Source organism: Canis lupus, chromosome 15 (genome assembly GCF_003254725.2).
Source record: "Canis lupus dingo isolate Sandy chromosome 15, ASM325472v2, whole genome shotgun sequence".
Taxonomy (NCBI): Eukaryota; Metazoa; Chordata; class Mammalia; order Carnivora; family Canidae; genus Canis; species Canis lupus.
Window position 1 is genome coordinate 56,475,872 of NC_064257.1, and position 20,667 is coordinate 56,496,538.

Here is a 20,667-nt window from a genome sequence, read left to right on the forward strand (position 1 = left end):
AGGAAACTCAGAGCTGGCTCTCTGGAAAAAGAAAAAAAAAATCAATAAAATTGGTAAAACTCTTCCCAGATTTACTAAGAAAAAAAGAGAAAGGACTCAGGCTATTGGGTGGCTCAGTTGGTTAAGCATCTTATTCTTGATTCCTACTCAGGTCATGATCTCAGGGTCTTAGGATCGAGCCCTAATTTGGGCTCCCGACTCAGCAGGGAATCTGCTTATCTCCTTCTCCCTCTGCTACTCCCTTTACTCCTTCCCCTCTCTAAAATAAGTAAGTAAATCTTAGGAAAAAAAGAGAAAGGATTCAAATAAATAAAAAGGACTCAAGTAAAATCTCAAAGAGAGAGGAAAAATAACAACCAGCACCACAGAAATAGAAACAATTCTAAGAGAATATTATGAAAAATTATATGCCACCAAAGTGGACAACCTAAAAGAAATGGATAGTTCCTAGAAACATATAATCCTACCAAAACTGAAACAGAAGAAATAGAAAATCTGACAGACCAATTACCAGCAAAGAAATTGACTCCGTAATAAAAAATTCCCAACAAACAAAAATCCAGGACCAGATGGCTTCACAGGCAAAGTCTACCAAACATTTAAAGAAGAGTTAATATGAGACACCTATTCCAAACTCAAACTATTCCAAAAATAGAAGAGGAAGGAAAACTTCCAAATCCACTCTGAGGCCAGCATTACCCTATACCAAAACCAGATAAACACCACAAAAAAAGAGAACTAAAGGCCAATATCTCTGATGAACATACATGCAAAAATCCTCAACAAAATACTGGCAAATCAAATCCAACAACAACAAAAAAATCATTCATCATTAAGTGGGATTTATTCCTGGGTTGCAAGAATGGTTCAATATTCAGAAATTAATCAAGATGATGCACTACATCAATCAAAGAAAGGATGCATCATTTCAATAGATGCAAAAAAAGCATGATAAAGTACAAAATCTTTTCATGATAAAAATCTTTGACAAAGGTTTACAGGGACTGTACCTAAACATAAGAAAGACCATATATAAAAAGCCCACAGATAACATAATCTTTAATAGGGAAAAACAGTTTTCTCCTAAGATCAGGAACAAAATAAAGATGTCCATTCTCACCATTTTTAAAATTTATATTCGATTTGCCAACATACAACACCCAGTGCTCATCACATCATATGCCCTCCGTAATGTCCATCACAAAATTACCCTGCATTCCCACCAAACTACCCTTCACTATCATCACTTTTATTCAACATAGTACTGGCTGGAAGTCCCAGCCACAACATTCTCACAGCAAAGAGATAAAAGATACCCTAATTAGTAAGGAAGAAGTAAAACTGTGACTATTTGCAGATGAATGATAGAGAAAACCTGAAGGAATCCACCAAAAAACTGCTAGAACTGATAAATTCAGTACAGTGGCAGGATACAAAAAAAAAAAAAAAAAAAAAAAAACAATCTACAGAAATCACATGCATTTCAAAAAAAATATGTTGTATTTCTGTACACCAATACTGAAGCAGCAGAAAGAGAAATTAAGAAAACAATCCCATTTATAACTGCACCCAAACCAGCAAGATACCTAGGGATAAACCTAACCAAAGAGGTGAAAGACCAGCATTCTGAAAACTATAAAACACTGACAAAAGAAATTCAAGATGACACAAAGAAATGGATACTCATGGATTGGAAGAACAAATGTTGTTGAAATGTCTACACTACCCAAAACAATCTATACACTAATGCAATTGCTATCAAAATAACAACAGCATTTTTCACAGAGCTAGACCAAACAACACTAAAATTTGCATAAAACCACAAAAGACTCTCAAATAGCCATAGCAATCAAAGGACAGCAAAACTGGTGGCCTCACCATTCCAGACTTCAAGTTGTATTACAAAACTGTAGTGCTCAAAACAGTGTGGTACTGGCACAGAAATAGACACATGGATCAGTGGAACAGAATAGATAACCCAGAAACAAACTCCACAATTATATAGCCAATTAAGTTTTGACAAAGCAGGAAAGACTATCCAATGGGAAAAATACAGTCTCTTCAACAAATGGTGTTGGGAAAACTGGACAGCAACATGCAAAAGAATGACATTGAACCACTCTCTTACACTACACACAAAAATAAATTAAAAATGAATTAAAGACTTAAATGTGAGACCTGAAACCATAAAAATCCTAGAGGAGAACACAGGCAACAACTTTGACATTGGCCCTAGCAGCTTTATTCTAGATAAATCCCCAAGGCAAGGGAAGCAAAAGTAAAAGTAAACTATTGGGACTTCATCAAAATTAAAAACTTAACAGTGAAGGACCCAACAAAATGAAAAGGCAGCCTATGAAATGGGAGAAGATATTTGCAAATGACATATCTGATAGAGGGTAGTATCCAAAATATATAAAGAACTTGTGAAATTCAACACCCAAAAAAACAAATAACCCAATTTAAAAAATGGGCAGAAGACATCAGCAAGGTATTTCCCCAGAGAAGACATACAGATGGCCAATAAGCACATGAAATGATGCTCATCACCACTTATCATCAGGGAAATGCAAACTGATATCTCCTTTGGTTTTGACTTGCATCTATCAGAATGGCTACAATCAACAACATAAAAAACAGGTGTTGGCAAGGATTTGGAGAAAAAAGAACCCTCTTAAACTGCTGGTGGAAATGCAGACTGGTGCAACCACTTTGGAAAACAGTATGGAAGTTCCTCAGAAATTTAAAAATAGGGCTACTCTATAATCCAGCAATTGCACTAATGGGTATTAACCCAAAGAGTATAAAAACACCAATTCAAAGAGATATATGCACCCCTATGTTCATAGCAGCATTATTTACAATAGCCAAGATATGTAAGCAGCCCAAGTATCCACTGGTTAATGAATGAATAAAGCAGAAGTGATTTGTGTATGAGTATAATGTTATTTAGCTCTAAAAAAGAATGAAATCTTGCCATTTGTAATGACATGGATGGAGCCAGAGAGTATAGTGCCAAAGTCAGTCAAGTCAGTCAGTCAGAGAAAGACAAATACCATATGATTTCACTCATATGTGGAATTTAAGAAATAAAACTAATGAACAAAGGGGGGAAATAGAGAGAAAAACGAAAAAACAGACTCTTAACTATAGAGAACTGATCGGTACCAGAGGGGAGGTGGCTGAGGGATAGGTGAAATTGGTGATGGAGAGTAACAAGTGCACTTGTTGTGATGAGCACAGGTGATGTATGAAATTGTTCAGTCACTATATTGCACACCTGAAACTAACATAACCCTGTAGGTTAACTAACTGGAATTAAAATAAAAACTTAAAAAAAATTATCTAATTTGAATAAACAGATTGAAAAAAAGTGACAAGACAGACCTTCAAGGACCTGTGTAGTCTGACTATAACAAAATACTCAACATTCATGTCAACGTTCCAGAAAGAGCAGAGAAAGAGGACAAGGCTGAAAAAACACTTGGAAGAAATAATGGATTAAAAGTGAGACAGAAATGACATCTTAACTACAAAGAAAAAACAATTTGAATAACAAACAGATTCATCCTGAGAAACCATGGAAGCCAGAAGTAAGTGAAACAACAGTTCTAAATGAAGGAAAGGCCTGTCAACACACAAAAAAACTATACTTAGTGAAATATCCTTCACAAATAAAGAGGAAATTAAGGCATTTCCAGATAAAGGAAAACTAAAAATATTTCTTACCAGTAGACTTATCCTTAAAAAATGGCTAAAAGAAGTTCTCAAAACAGAAAGGAAATAGTGGAGGAAGAAAATTTGCAACATCTGAAAGGAAGAAGGAATGATGGAATGATGGAAAGAGTAGTATGTTATACAGAACATTTCCTTTCCCTTCTTGGATTTCCTAATTTATGTTTGAGTTGAAGCAAAAAGTTATAATACTGCTAGATATAGTTTTTAACATATGTAGGAGAAATATTTAAGCCAATTATTACAAATGGTAAAGGTCATAAAGAGAGACAAGGTTTCATACTTTTCTCAAACTGGTAAAATGAGTAAAGTGTTGACACCAGTAGTTAGCGACAAGTTACATATATACTATGTACCACCTAAATTAGTAAAAAAAAAAAATTATACAAAAATATAATGATTCAATAATTCAAGATAGAATACTAAAATATGTTCAAGTAACCCATAGGTAGGCAAGAAAAAGAAAAGAACAGTGAAAAAAACAGAACAGAAAACAAAATGGCAGACTTAAAGTCTAACACTACTACAGTAATTACATTAAATGTAAATGTCTTAAATACACCAATTAAAAGATTAAGATTGGCAATGTGCATTAAAAATTTATAATCTATAATTATATTTTATTTAAAAATATATAATCCCACCTATATGCGGTCTATAATAAACTCACTTCAAACATAACAGTACAGGGCATGTTGAAAGGGAAAAAGATGGAATAAATTATACCATGTAAACATTAATCAAAAGAAAGCAGGTCAGCTATATTAACATCAGGTAACCAGACACCAGAGAAAAGAAAATTGCCAGAGAAAGATATTTCATAATGATAAAAGGATCGATCCATCAAGAAGACATAGCAATCCTGAATGGGTATCTACCATACAACAGACCTTTAAAATACATGAAGGAAAAACTGATAGAACTGAGAGAAAGAACAGACAAATCCAGAATTATAGTTGGAGACTTCACTCCTTTCTCAACAACTGATAGAGCAATTAGGCTGAAATTCAACAACAGTATAAAAGCACTAAATAACTTGAACCAACAGAAGATAATCAACATTTATAGAGTAGTCTGCTCGACAAGAGAATACACACATTCTTTAAAATACCTATGAAACCTATCTCCATATAGACCATAGCCTTACTTGTAAAACAAACTTTACCATATTAACAGAAAAAATAACAAAACTTCACAATCATATTAGTACAGAAAAGCATTTGACAAAATTTAATACCTATTTATGATAAAAAAAACTCTCATAATAGGAATAGACATGAAAGTCTTCATGTTGATAAAGAGCAGGAAACACATATAACACATATGCTTTTTTATTTTATTTTTTTAATTTATGATAGTCACAGAGAGAGAGAGAGAGAGAGAGAGAGAGGCAGAGACATAGGCAGAGGGAGAAGCAGGCTCCATGCACCGGGAACCTGACGTGGGATTCGATGCCGGGTCTCCAGGATGGCGCCCTGGGCCAAAGGCAGAGCTAAACCGCTGCGCCACCCAGGGATCCCCACATATGCTTTTAAAGCTGGATCAAACCTTAAATAAGAAAACTGTAATTTCAAAAAGTGGACTGACCTCCTGATAATTCGTAATGGACCTGAGACCTATTACTAAGCCTGTAACAGTTTCAGACTTGGGAATACCAGACCACTGGCCACCTGTATGGCTACCAAATGGCAAATTCAATTAAAATGTTCACCCTGGACATAATATTTACTTACATTAGCCTTTCAGGAGAGGCAGTCTTTTACTTATTTATAGGAGACTAAGAGCTACTGTTATTTAAGGCCAAACAACACTTTTTGTGAACCCAGAACTGCACAGCATTTTGTGTATCACAACCTATAGAAACTTTTCCACACTATGAATATGCTAAAAGTACTAATACACTAAAGGACATTATCCTAATGTCCCAGATCCATGTGTCTAGGTAAGCCTACATGAGAGTGGACACAAATGGCAATAATATATATATATATATATATATATATATATATATATATATATATATATCTCAAGCCTTTTCTGCGTGCTATGCACTGTTGAAGGCATGTCACCTTTAGTGACAGACTAATTTGTCACAACTCCATAAGGTAGATTTTCTTGCCGTTGTTTAGGTGAAGAAACAGGCATAGGAGATAAGCCACTTGGTGCAGTTAGAGTTAGAAAGTTGTAAAGCTAGCGTATTTGAACCCAGTCAGGCTAGCTTCAGAGTCTATGGTCTTAATCATTACTCTGTAAATGATTAAACAGTAAACATTTGAATTGCTAAACATCCAGAGATGTTACATAGTTTTCCTTGAAACTGCCTTGGCATCCATGATTTCTGAGCAATAGGGAAGGCTTTTTAGTCCAGACTGAGTTTGGAAGTCATTTTTTCTTTATAAAAATCAGACAACTGTCAAATTCCTTTACACTTCTATCTCATCTGATGTGAGTCACACATGCTTGACCAAGAGGTAAACAGCCAGAGGGTGCTAAAACCACAAGCACTGAAAGTTGTAGAAACACAAGGAACAAGCTTCAGTACTGTGTAATATTCCTTGCCTCCTTCTCCCCTTTGCCTCTGTCTGGTTTCAGAAAATTTTGCTTTTCCTCTGCAAATAATCCACCACCCCCTTGACATGTTTGATTGCTTGAACTTGGCTGAGTTTCCTACTCTTTAGTGTTGTCGTCAGTAGAATTAGAAAAAAGGGTAACTTACTTAGGCTAAATACAGAAGCTGGAGAGAGGGAATGAACTAGAGAGGTTCAGAGGAAATAGGCAGGGGCTCAAGTTTAGGTTGAGCATATGAGGGAATCCTGAATAGTGAGAAGGAGGGAGAGAGAGCAGAGTAGAAAGAGACATTGGAGAAGTGTTTCTGTCAATTTAAAATGGAGTATCTTTCAATAGTATTCAGTATATCCAAGAAAAGATCACAGTCTGTTAAAACTTACCTTGCTTCCTGGATGGGATGTCTATGAATGCAACTCTGAGCAGAAATCTGCTTACAAGGTCCCTTGTTTTATTAGGGTCTCATATGCTTTGATTGAGAAGGACCACTCCCAGGGGCAGACAGGTCGTTAAAGGAATTGTACAGAATATTCTAAAGGAATAAACTTTTAAAAATAATTGAGATGATAGAGAATAAAGACCTTGCATTTAAAATTCTGACTTCATATAACGATAAACTAAAAAAAATGGAGACTTCTAAAATTAGAAAGAACCAGAAGAACTCAAAAACAAGAAAGACATTCAATCAGAAAAGAGTAAAATACTTTAACTGTGTTATGAGTTAACTAGCTCCTAGGAGGAACTGGCATATCAAAATATCAGAGTGTATTATTCATGGTTCATCCTTATGTGGTTGAGTTAATTAAAATAATGCATATAATTTTCATTTTGTAATGTAGGTTTAGTACTTCTGCTAACTTTCCATTTGTTTATAGACTGTCTTGATCTAAATGACCCCTTTTGTTATTCCCACAGTTAGTCTCCCTGGGCAATGTAAATCCCCACTAAAAATTACAATAAAAATTCTGTCATTCAAAATAGGAAAATCAGGTGAGCAGCGCCCCCTGCAGATTGATTTCTTGATTCAGCATATACTTGTCTGATTATACTACCTGTTACAATCATTTAACAAAGAAACTGTGAGATTTTAATTTTATAATAGAGATAGACAATATGAAAAATGTGTAAACTGTGATTCTGCAGATTTCTTTATCTGTGTAATCTTGGTTTCCTATTTCTCTAGCTCATCTTTTCCAAATAAGAGAAAAATTAAAATCAGACTGAGAATATATATCCACTCTTGGTTGGAGAGAGAATATTCTATCTAGAAATAGATTTATGACTTCAAGGATCCAAAGACTAGTTTGTTAAAATAAACTTTAAAAGCTTTTAAAATCCATGAAATTGAGAGCTTTATTAGTCCCCTTTTAATTTCATTTAGTTAGGAGAGTTTTCAAAATTAAGAACTTTGGTTCAGTTACTCTCATTCTGTGTTTTACTGGAAATGTCTTCTAGTGTTCTAAATATCATATTTTCACTGTTATCATTTAACCCTACAGGCAATTGAATTACTTATTTTCTTTTAAATTTCCCTAGGGTTAACAGATCTGACTCTGGGTTCAGATTTTTGTGATGTGGTTTTGTAATTCTGGAGTATTTGGTCATTTTAGAAAGAAAAGAGTCCTTTCATGACTCAGCCCTAGGCATGAGAAAAGATAATTTTTCCCTTGACTCCAGTGTTATCTGAGACTCCACAACCAACCAATTAACACTGTAGCTCAAGGACAAAGAGTAAGGATCTGACTTTAAGAGAATAATGGTAATTTTGCCTTCAGAGATTGTCTGAATATACCATTAAATGCTCCCTGTGAAAGATGCCACTTGGGTCCAACACAGGTGTAGTGGACATGCTAATTTTGTTTGGCCATCATCCATTTCCCCTTCCTCCATTCATTACACCTTTATTTGAGTGATGGAGTCCATCCCTCTCTATTATGTGGCCTGGATCATATGCTTACTCTAAGGTTCCAGAAGAGTATACAGCTCCAGCCTGGCCAGTCAGAGCACCTTGTCGTATCAATGGGAGGAATTGGGTGAGGGGTGTGTTTGTGACCTCAGCTGTGTCAAGCTGCTCACTGGGATTTTTGCTGGGATTTTTGGGAAAGGTGCAAGGCTTCTGCTAGGTTGCTAAATTGATGGAATGGAACCATTTTAAAAAACGGAACCATTTTTTAAAAACATGGAACGCTGGCCCTTCTGGAACCATTTAAAAAAAAAATTTAAAAGCACTAACCTTGCCTGAGAAAAAGCCAATCCAGAAACAAACCAAGGAGACGAAGCAAATAAATTCCTGGTTATTGAGTACTTGCTTCGTCAATTTAGCAACCTAGCAGAAGCCTTGCACCTTTCCCAAAAATCCCAGCAAAAATCCCAGTGAGCAGCTTGACACAGCTGAGGTCACAAACACACCCCTCACCCAATTCCTCCCATTGATACGACAAGGTGCTCTGACTGGCCAGGCTGGAGCTGTATACTCTTCTGGAACCTTAGAGTAAGTATATGATCCAGGCCACATAATAGAGAGGGATGGACTCCATCACTCAAATAAAGGTGTAATGAATGGAGGAAGGGGAAATGGATGATGGCCAAACAAAATTAGCATGTCCACTACACCTGTGTTGGACCCAAGTGGCATCTTTCACAGGGAGCATTTAATGGTATATTCAGACAATCTCTGAAGGCAAAATTATCATTATTCTGTGCTAATAATATTATATATAATATGCACATAATTTACATTATGTATAATATAATTATTATTTTAAGCCAATTTAAGTTGAGTTACATTGGCAATGGAGAGAGTTCTGACTGTGTGATTAACACAGATTTTTTATTTTATTTTATTTATTTATTCATGAGGGACACAGAGACAGAGAGAGGGGCAGACACACAAGCAGAGGGAGAAGCAGGCTCCATGCAGGGAGCCCGACGCGGGATTCGACCCCAGGTACCCAGGATCACACCCTAGGCCGAAGGCGGCACCAAACCGCTGAGCCACTGGGGCTGCCCACAGTTAGTTTTCTGTGAACTGGTACTATTGGCCATGACAAGGAATGAAATATTATAAGAAGGTCTTGTGGTCCTAGAGGAGAGGGACTAGGAAAATCAGTTATAGGATAGAACTTCAAAATAGCTATTAAAGTTGTACAGGCTGCCAGACAGAGAAAAGTTGGTTTTATCCATTGACCCATATTATTGCGTATAAAACAAGACATTGTTTTTTTTTTTTTTTAAAGTGTGAATTTGTACACATTGTTCAAAATGAGTAAAAGCTCTACGTATTAGGGTGAATAACAGTCCCCCAGAGATATCTACTTCCTAATACCCAGAATCTGTGAATGTTATATATGGCAAAAAGAACATTATTGAGCTAATTAAAGATCTCGAGATGGGATGATTATACTGGATGGGCTCTGGGTGGCTCTAAATATAATCACAAAGGTATATAATTATGAGAGATGCAAGAAGGTCAAAAGAGGAAAAAGATGATGTGAAGACAGAAGCAGAGTTTGGAGTGATATGGCTATGAACCAAGAATGCCAAGGCAACCTCTGGAGGCTGGAAGAGGCAAAGAACAAATTCTCCCCTGGACCTGCCAGAAGGAAACAGCCCTGTGAATGTGAGATGGATTTTAGACTTCTGATCTCTCAAACTGTAATAGGATAAATTTGTGTTGTTTGTGCCACTAAATCTGTATTAATTTGTTATAGCAGCAATGGGAAACTAATACCTATGTTAAGTGGATCTTTTTGAAATGGATCACCTCATATTAAAACATTTTTTTGACTCGAACCATGAGCAGCGTTAAGAGAGAAAAAGATCTCCAAATATACCTGGGCCTTATTCTATGAGCTAATTAAAAGAACACTGCTAATTAGGGGTAAGGGTGGAGACTTCTCAATAAATTGGATTACTTAAGAGGATCATCAGGTTCAGATAATATCATGGTGTTCATGACTGGAACACCTAATTACCCAAGAGAAAGCACACTTAAGAGGCCTTCAAAAGAAGGCGGGATGATTCTCTAATCGACTTGAAATAGAGAAAAGAAGTTAAACTTCTCCTCAAGAGATAGTGTTGGTCAGGAAAGCATTTCCTGTCAGTTGAAATATCTTTTTATAGCTGGGAAAAACTTGGAAAATCAACTTGTGAGCCATGGAAAAAAGGTTCCTTTGTTTATTTATTTTGACTTTTTAAAAGGTTCTTGGACTTGAGCAGATGTTGGACTCTGGGGAAAACAGACCTAAGGACAATTAAAGATGTACCAAGCTGACTCTGCAGGAAGTTAGCACTGCCTACGCCTACTGCAGTGCTTGAGAGTAGCTCTGAGATAGAGCTTCAGGCCTGTGTTCCCAAAGGCAGGCCGTGTTTGTTTCATCTTTGTGCAGCAGGCGATTGCACCTGAAACCTTTCCAAAAAGAGGGCAAAATATGCTTTCACCTCAACTTAAATTAGATACCATGTCCCATCTTGGTTAAGTGCCATTTTGTTCAAAGGACTGTAACCTGAATATATACAGCTAAAGACTCTTAGGACGCCCACCTGTAGAATTTAGGCCTTTAAGCAACCTTTATACAGGTTTCTCTTCACTTTAAACTCTCCTAGAGATTTAAAAAAAAAAAAAAAAAAAAAAAGGACTGACCGAGTTAGCCTAAGCATAATAACTCTTGGTCAGATTTAGGGACATCCTTTTCTCCCTAAACTCCCACTCCCAACTTATAGACCAGCAGTGGCAGATACTCAACCAACTTCTTCTTCTCAACAAGAAGTCTAAGGGAACCAACTTTGTGCATGGATTAAATTTCGGAAGGGAGGGGTTTTGATTTTAGGTATTCAACTTTCTGGTGTCACTGAAGGATTTTTTTTTTTCTTTCTGACTTAGAGTCTTAAGGGTTGGTGAATAGTGGTAGGTATAGGAATGAGAAAAGTTTCTGTTTGCGCGTGGGGTTGGAGCAAGGTGGGTAAGAGAGGACATTACACTAGAAGATGAACTTAGATTTAAAACTAGCAGCTGCAAGGAATGGACCAGTAGACCGAGGATCCTGGTTGGCAAATAGAGATTTCTCCATAAAAATAGTTAATATTTCCTGAGTATTTACTTTATACAGTCTTTAATGTTTTATATACGTTAACCTACACAGCAACCCTATGATGCGAGTGCTAGTGTTATTTACATTTAACCACCGGTAAATCGGAGGCACAGGGAGTCCAAAGCACCCAGCCAGTAAATAGGGGAACCAGGATTGCACTCAGGCTTGTCTAGATCTAGACCCACAAACAGAAAAAACGGGAGAGGAATAAAAGAGGCCACTCCAAACTAGATAAAGATGCCTCCAAGGAAACAAGAGTCTGCATGCTGAGACGTTTTCATTCCTCTGGGCATGTGCTTCCTTGAATGGAAGGCGGAGGCAGGCCAGGGTGACTCAGCCCCTGCCTGGGCAGCCCACTCTCTGGCTGTGGTCCCTCCTGCCAGTGCCGCTGGGTGTGGATGTGCTGGGGAGGGAATTCTGAGTTGGGAGATGGTGGAGATGAGACACACGCTGGAGGCTATAAAGCTCAGGACAGGACTCTAACACCCCTTTTCCGCCTGAATGGGGTTGTTTGACTTCCTGGGGGAATGTGCTTCTGTTTGCAGTCAAACCAATTTGAATTAATTTAGCAAGTGTCAATTGCTTCCCTCTGAACTGTGTCAAATGCTCTTCTAAAATTAGACTAACTAGTGAAATCCTCTTGCAGTTTTTTTTTTTACAAGACTGAGATAATGTTTCACACAAAGATGCAACTGGATGAAGCAGCCCTTTTTAATCACAGAGAAACTTCCCCTGAGGATTCTGATGCCTCTCCCACAGCCTGGGGATCTGCCGGTGGGGGGTGTGCCCCGGGGGAGGTGTTTGTTGTCCTTGTTTTGTTTTTACTAAGGGCGGCTGACCTACCTACCTACCAGTCAGTCACCTTCTCAACCTCGTATCACTGGGGCCGGACAATAGTTTCACCATTTTAAGAACAGCTGCTGGCTACTTCCATACTCCCCAACTTTTGAGAAATAGTTCGGAGTAAAACAAAGCCTTTGCAGAAGTCACCATTATTGTTATTACCTGTGGATGTGGATTAGCAACGCAGGGAAGCTATCATTTAAGAGATAGCTTAGCACCTGGCCCCCTGCTGCCTGAGGGCCCTGATCCAGTCCTGCTCCTTTGAAAGAACATGGGTGGGAAAGCAGATGCTGAGGAATGAAGTCATTTCTACACATGATTCTGTGGGGGTAAGCATGGGACACCTAAATGGGAGACAAGGGCCTGGTGTGTCAGCATGAGAAAAGGCCATTCAGTCTAGAATGGTCTGCAGGGAGCTGCGCACCTCACAGAGGAAGGCAGAGTGCTTGAGGAGAGTTCACCCCCCAGTGAATGGGGCTGCTGTGGGCCAAGGGCCTTCAGTCCACGGCGAGCCCATCTTTTTAAGGTCTCTGAAAACAAAGCAGGGATAGTATCCATCCTCTCTGACTTCCCTCTTCCTTTTCTACTCCGCCCTCTCTTCTTCCTGCCCTACCCTCTTCTCTTTTCCTGCCTTCTCCACCCTCCTTTTGTCTGCTCCGTTGATTTAGTTTCCTTTCTACTGTGCTGTCAGTTTCCTTTAGTTAAGAGCCATTGATCCCACTATTCTGTAGTGTTTTTCTCAAGAAAAATGCGGTTTTGTAACAAATCCTGCTCAGTTCCCTGCCTCCTCCCATGTTATCTCCCATTTTTACTCTTCATAGCTCACAACAAGGCTAGGTCAGGAATGTGGAGGGGGGTGCTCTGATCTCTTCAAGTCTGAACCCTGCCCACAGCAGGAGGAAAGGGAGAGCCACAGTGATCCAAGGACTCTGATAATCCACTACCCCTCACCCTTCACCCTCCTGTGCCTTAACTATCAATTGCCTAAAAGACCATCCCCCTGAAAGAGATTATAATGAGAACTGATTATCCACATCCCCACAGGAGACCACGAGGACAAACCTCTCTAGCACTTATGTCCCTGCTTGCCTCACTCACCTCCAGAAGTCCAAGTCTTCAAGGTCATCCTTTATATTCTGACTCATTCCCACAATCGTTCAGGACATTTTCTCACGGACTCATGCTCCTATCCCTTCCTGACCCCTAGCCATTCCCCTAGCCCTCTGGACCTCAGAGTCTGTCATCATAAGATTTCCTGTCTTCAATCTCATCTGTGAACATATCTCTTTCACCTTCTTGCTCTAACTTTGAGCTGATATATAGTAGCTATTAACCACATGTGGCCACTAAGTACTGAACGTGGTTAATCCAAACTGAAATGTGTTGTCAGTACGAAATACATACTACATTTGAAGACTTTTGTGAAGAAAAAAAAAAAAAAGAAGTTAAAATATCTTGAAGGCTATTTACGTGAGAATAGGATTTTGTGCTGATAGTTCCTTTGGCACTTCAAGGATATATCACTTCCTTCTGGCTTCCATGGTTTTTCATGATAATATTTGGATTATTATTGGGTTAAATAAAATAGGTCATTAAAATTATGTATACCCAATTCTTTTTACTTTTTGTTTGAGAGAGAGAAAAAGAGAGCATGAGGAGGGGGCAGAGGGAGAGGAAGAGAGAAAAACTCCAGCAGGCACCTCACTGAACAGAGCTCAACTTGGGGCTTGATCTCATGACCCTGAGATCATGATCTGAGCCAAAAATCAAGAGTCGGGCGCTTAACTGACTGAATCACGCGTGTGCCCCAATTTCTTTTTACTTTTAAAAAATGATGCCTAGTAGAAAATTTAGATGACCTACGTAGCTTACATTGTATTGTTCTAGGACAGTACTGCTCAGACCTGGTTGTTCCCTGAAGACCCAGCTTCTTTGGAGAGGTCTCAAATGGTGGTGGTCCTTTTCTGATTCGGACTAGCCAGAAAGGTGGGGCAGGTAGCTCCTGGCTCTTCACTGCTCTTTCTAAACCATTGTTCATCCTATTTCCTAATACATTCTAGGTCTTTCGAAGCATGTGATACTGGATTAGATTTGTATCCACCACTTCTCATTGCAATTATCTACCATTCTCTTTGGTTACCATTTTCCCCTTATTGAAGATCTTACCAACTGGTTCATTGTCATTCTCCCCAGCAGGACTTTGGTCATCATTCTGATAACTGGTATCCTCATAGATAATTCATTCACATCTTGACCTCTCTGTTCCTTGATGTCCTCGCTTATAATGATTTGCCCACCATCCCACCTCAGCCCCCACTTTAATAATATCCTTGTCATTGCCTGCAATTTCACAATCTTCAAAATCTTTAATTCCAAACATACCATTCTTTCAATTCTCTTATGTTTATAGCATATATCCTTTAGGCTCCGCATTTCAATAATTCTTTGACTCTGCTTCCAATTAATGGAGTCTACTACCTTTTACTTATCCAGCTTAGAATCTATGGTTCATCATTGTAATTATTCCCTGGAATAGAGCTTTAAGTTCCTTATATCTCTACACCGCTCTTACTTTCTGGCAAATTTCTCAACCTGTTTTAATCCAGCTGTCTGCCCCTAATGTCTACAGCCAAGACAACTGAACTAGTCTTACTAAATTTGTGATGCCAGACCTCAAGTGGTCCCTAGTACTGCCTGTCAGTCTTGTACATATCCCTTGTCATTGTACTCTCTCACTTTCCTCAGACTCCTTCACTGAAATATTTCAGCTGAGATCTTGCTTTCTGTTGTGAGAACACAGAAGCAATCAGAAGAAAATCTCTGCTTCCCATCATCAAATCAATCCACCATCTATGAAACTATATATTTATTCTCTGTTTTCCTTTCATATATGATGGGAGACTTTCTCCTGCTCTTATCTAAAGCAAATTTCCTTACTGTGACACCATATCCCATCCTCCCACCTATGGAGGACTAAATTGCTGCAACTCACTTTCCTCTTTTTTCTCCTCTCTACTGGATCATTGTCCTCAGTATCCATCTCTTTTGAATCACTTCTAGCAGACATTCAAGCCTACCAGTCCGCAGCTGTTGTCAATGTCAGCCACAATGTCACGGAACCTCTTCTAATGTTCACTCACAGTCATCTTGCTTGAACGTTTAGCAGCATTTGATCTGGTTGCTTGTTCCCTCCTGTAACATGTTCACTTGGCTTCTAGCACTGCTTTTCTTTTCCCTCCCTGGTGGCTCCTTCTCAGTCTCAACTGTTGATCCTGCCTTCTCCTCTTTCTCATCTTTAGTTGGAGTATCCACAGTCCTTAGACTCTTGTTTTCTTTTTCACACTTACTTCCTTGCAGACAATTCCATACAGTTCTATGGTTTAAAAGACATATATATGCTGAAAACTTCCAAATTTACCTTCCTAGCCTGAGAATCTCTCTGAATCTCTAAATTCAGAAATCCAACTCCCATTCTGTACCACTAGTTGATCTCTAATGGGAATCTTGATTATTACATATCCAATACTAAACTCTTTTTCCTTCCCAAATCTCTTCCCCCCGCCCCCCGCAGTGGTCCATATATTAGTAAACGCCATTATCATTCATCCCCAAATTGGAATGAATCCTTCTTCTCATAACTTAAATACTATCCATCATCACATTAGGCAGACTCTAGCTTCACAGTACATTCTCTCCATCTCCCCGTCATCATCTAGTCCAAATCGTCAATTCTTGCCTGCAAAAATGTCCTTGTTTTTGTTCTTATTTCCCCTCTAACATTCCCTGCACACCTGCCAGATTGATCCTACTGAAATACAACTAGGTCATGTAATGATCTACTTAGAAACCTATAATGACTTATTAGCTAGGTTATTGTGATGGTTAATTTTATATGTCAGCTTGATTGGGTCATGGGATGCCCAGATACTTGGTCAAACAGCATTCCACAGAGCATTGCCGCTGATCCAGATACTTGTTTCATAGCAAATAAAGTATGGAAATAGATCTAGGATCATAGCATTCACTAACATCATGTTCCCCACTATCCTGAAACAGTTGGTTTGACAGAAAAGTGTAATAACCTTTTGAAGACTTTGTTACAGTGACAGCTAGGTGTCACTGCCTTATAAGGGTAGGGCAAGGTTCTCCAGAAGAATGTATGTGCTCTGAATCAGCATCCAATATATGGTGTTGCTTCTTCCATAGCTAGGATTCATGGGTCCAGGAATCAAAGCATGAAAAATGAGAGTGGCATCCCTCACTATTACTCCTAGTGACCCACTAGCAAAATTTTTGCTTCTTGCTCTCATGACCTCATGTTCTACTGGCCAAGGGGTCTTAGTTCCAAAGGCCAAGAAACATAACAATAATTCCATTGAATTGGAAACAAAGACTACAGCCTGGCCACTTAGGATTCCTCATGCCTATGAACCAAAAAGCAAAAAAAGAGAGTTACTGCATTGGTTGGGGTGATTGATTCTTACAACCAAAGGGAAATTAGATTACCACTCCACAACAGAGTATGCAGGGAGGAGTATATTTAGAAAACAGGAGATTCCTTAGGGTATCTCTTACTATCCTCATGCCCAGTGATTAAGGTCAATAGAAAACTACAAAAAGCCAACCCAAGCAGAGCTACTAATGGTCTCAACTCTTCAGGAATGTAGGTCTGAGTTACCCCATGGTTACCCCATGGTAAAGAACCATGATCAGCTGAGGTACTTGGAGGCAAAGAGAATACGGAATGGGTAGTAACAGAAAGTAGTTATACATACCAGCTACAACCATGTGACCAGTTATAGAAATGAGGACTATAATTTTCATGAATATTTTCTCCTTATTGTAAAAAATGTGTATGTGTAGATATAGATATATACACTAAGCAAAAATTTCTTTCCTTATTCCCTTATCATGTAACATAAGAAGTATTAACTTTGTATTATAATATTTAAGTACTATTAACTTTACATGGTAATTAAATTATGGAAGATCACGGAGAAAAGTAAACATTATTCAAATACTACCTCCCCCTTCCTCTTCCTATAAATGCTATGTATTTTCCTAAACATACATACCTATAATAAAGTTGTTTATAAATTGTGCACAGTAAGAGATTAATAAAATAGAACTATAACAACGTCCTGTATAAAATCATGAGAATATGGTTTTTCTCTCTCAAAATATCTTAATGTACTGTACTCATATTCCTGTGATGAAGTGAGATGATAAAATGCCTGTGTGAGGAGATGAACTGAAGTGAATGACATGAAGCTACTACTGATTTTGTGATAATACGTCAGAAGAAGGATCTGCTTGCAGGATAGCTGACCACGGGTAACTGAAACCTCAGAAAGCAAAACCATGGAAAATGGGAGATATATGTATATATGTATATCTATACCCATATCTTTGTCTATATTTATCTCCTATTGATTCTGCTTCTCTGGAGAACCTTGAATAATACACTTATAATAAAATGACATTCTACTCAATGGACTAAAAAGCTCTCCATGATCAGGCTACCTCATATTTCTTCAACTTCCATCTTTTTCCCCTTGCTCACTTTGCTTCCACCATACTGGCTTTCTTATTTTTTAGAACATGCTAAGGACTTTCCCACTTCAGGGCCCTTGTACTTGCTCTTCCCTCAAGCTTAGAATGCACTGCCCCTATATATTGTTATATGTTGTCTTTATTGAACAGTATCCCTCTCAAAGGCATTTCCTAACCAACGTATCCCAAATAACACCTGATAACATTTTATCTTACTGTTTGTTTTCTTCTTCTTAGCACTTATCACTCTCTTACATGACATAATTTTTTTTTACATTTGTTTATTTTCTACTAGCATGTAATTTCCACAGAAGAAAAATTTTGTCTTTCCATTTCTCTTCCCCAAAGTGATCCCTTTCAGGAAAGCTCTAACTATTTACTCATTCCTTATTTCTGGGCAACAGATGTTGTTCATGAAAGTTGTAGAAGGAAAAGATCAAATTTTCTTATTTCAAATAACTTTTACAGTAAATCCAATTCAAGCATCTTATAGACAGTCATTGCTTCACAGCAACACATCTTTAAAAACCTAATTAAACACCGTTAGATGTTATATCATTTCCTGGGGATTACTATCCCCACCATACTCCCTTTTAATTTACTAATCTGATTATATAAAATTTTTGAATAATTTCCCTAAATAAACCACTTTAATTGATTACCCCAAAGCAAATTCTTTATAATAATTACCAGGCTAACTGCAAAAGAAGCATGCAAAAAAGTTACCACCCCTAGAACATAACTATGCTCAAGGAAGATATGCCGTGTTTTCCTCATGATGACGTTATCATTTACTTTTAGTTTGACTCTTGGATCATCCATTTTGTATTGTGGAAGAGCCACAGACTCTTCCATTACTGACCATGTACCTGAGTCTTCGATCTGCCATTCAAATGCCATGTGATCTGGGCCAGTTACTAAACATCTTTGAGATTCAATTTTCTCATCTCTAAAAATAGATTAAGAATAACAATAACATCAGGGCACCTGGGTGACTCAGTCAGTTAAGCACTGGACTCTTGATTTCAGCTTAGGTCATGATCCCAGGGTCATGAGATCAAGCCCTACTGCAGGCTCCACACCCAGCAAGGAGTCTGCTTACCCCTCTCCTTTTGCTCCTCCCCCCGCTTGTGGTCATGTGCGCACTCTAATAAATAAATAAGTCTTCAAAACAAAGAGAATAACAATAATAGCTACTTCACAAGGATTTTAGGATGATTGTCTGGCATTACATGTAGGAAAACTGATAAAATTTAAAGCAGTATAGCAATGTTTGCTGTTACCTTCATGTGTCTGGGTCATAGTAGGAACTCAATGTATTTTCTTAATGATGAATGAATGAAATCATATTGGTTTTGTTCCCTTTGAGGATGCAGGGGATGGCTGTGCTGACTTAAGGTAGGATTAACCAAGGATAGATACTGGGCTAGTTTACTGAAGGACTTCTATCCTTTATCTATTTTCACTACTGTTCAGTCTCACAGTGCCATTTTAAATTATCCCAAGCTAAATCTGAGGTGAAGAGAGATATTTTGCAAAAGACCTGTAAATTATCTAGGTAACAAAGAAACAACAAATAAGATAAACATACACACACATATGTGCACACGTGTATATATTTACATACATATATGTTTGCATATTACTCAATTTTTATCTCAATTTTCACTGATTTAAAATATATACACATTATACATTAAATCTTACCCACCTTGAACCCATGGATGTTTAATAGACACAACAGCTGGAAAGCAAAAAAGAAAAAAGAACAAAAAGTTAAGCTGACTAAACTAGAGAGTTCTTAATATGTTTGTGCTGGAATTTCAATTACATTAAAGGGGCTAAAGAAATAGACTATATTGTTGCATTCAGTCTGCTCTTACTGTTAATAATTGTCCCATGCTCCATTCTGTATTTCCTGCATCCTTCATTTTTACTTTATAGCTCTTTCTTTCACTTGCTGTTGTTTTTTAAGCTTACTGTTGTCTATCACTCTGACAGAAAGCATAAGCTATTTGTTGAAAATCTACACAAGTTATTTTCCCAAACATAAATCCTTCCCCCCCGAACTTCCTTAAATACAAACCTACTTACTCTCCAAAGAAGCCTCAAACAGATATTTGGTTCAAGGCATCAGTACCCCAAGTCACTAAGTTACGGTCTTTTATGACTTATTCTGAGCAGTTGTAAAACTGCTTTTAAATTTTACCTGTGGGGAGCCCGGATGGCTCAGTGGCTGAATGTCTGCCTTCCAACTGGGTCATGATCCCAGGGTTCTCAGATGGGGTCCTGCATCAGGCTCTCCACGGGGAGCTGGCTTCTCTGTCTCTGCCTCTGCCCCTCTCTCTGTGTCTCTCATGAATAAATAAATAAAATCTTTAAAAATTTTTTTACCTGCAAGTCACAGTAGTTTCTAGGATCACTGAAAACAAAGCAATGACAAAAAGCAAGGAGCTAAAGGTAGACAACTACAGGATAGAGAGACACAAACTACCTGAAGACCGGAAGACTCTTCACAGCCTACATACAAACACGGAGAAGCTAAATAGGGTCTGTCCATGGCGTTCATCACAATTTTGTAGGCAGACATGGTGAAATATTGAAGTTACATTCTGTCTCCAGTCTTGAAACTGACCAAAATATGATGGAATCCTTTGCAAGAAGGTGGGGATTCTGAACTAACAAGTAATAGGGACTGAACTGCCTCTCCCAAAACTATATTCATGCATGAGATACACAGGTACTGAGTAAGCAAAGGTAGATGGTCTGCATGCACCGAAAACCCCTGGCTTCATTTTACTCACTTCCCTTTGCAGCTGGGTATGTGTATACTGTTTGTCAACTGGGAAAAATACAGCCTACTTCTGGATTCTAGGCTTTC

At 38.1% G+C, this 20,667-nt stretch overlaps 1 long non-coding RNA gene across 1 annotated transcript in view; it reads right to left on the reverse strand.

The window, feature by feature from the left end:
* The window catches only part of LOC125752556 (uncharacterized), a 41,075-nt gene extending 20,642 nt beyond the window's left edge, over positions 1-20,433 (reverse strand). The window contains exon 1 of the long non-coding RNA XR_007402384.1: positions 19,996-20,433. This is a non-coding gene — a long non-coding RNA (uncharacterized LOC125752556). The remainder of the gene's footprint in view (positions 1-19,995) is intronic.
* Positions 20,434-20,667: the final 234 nt, after the last annotated feature.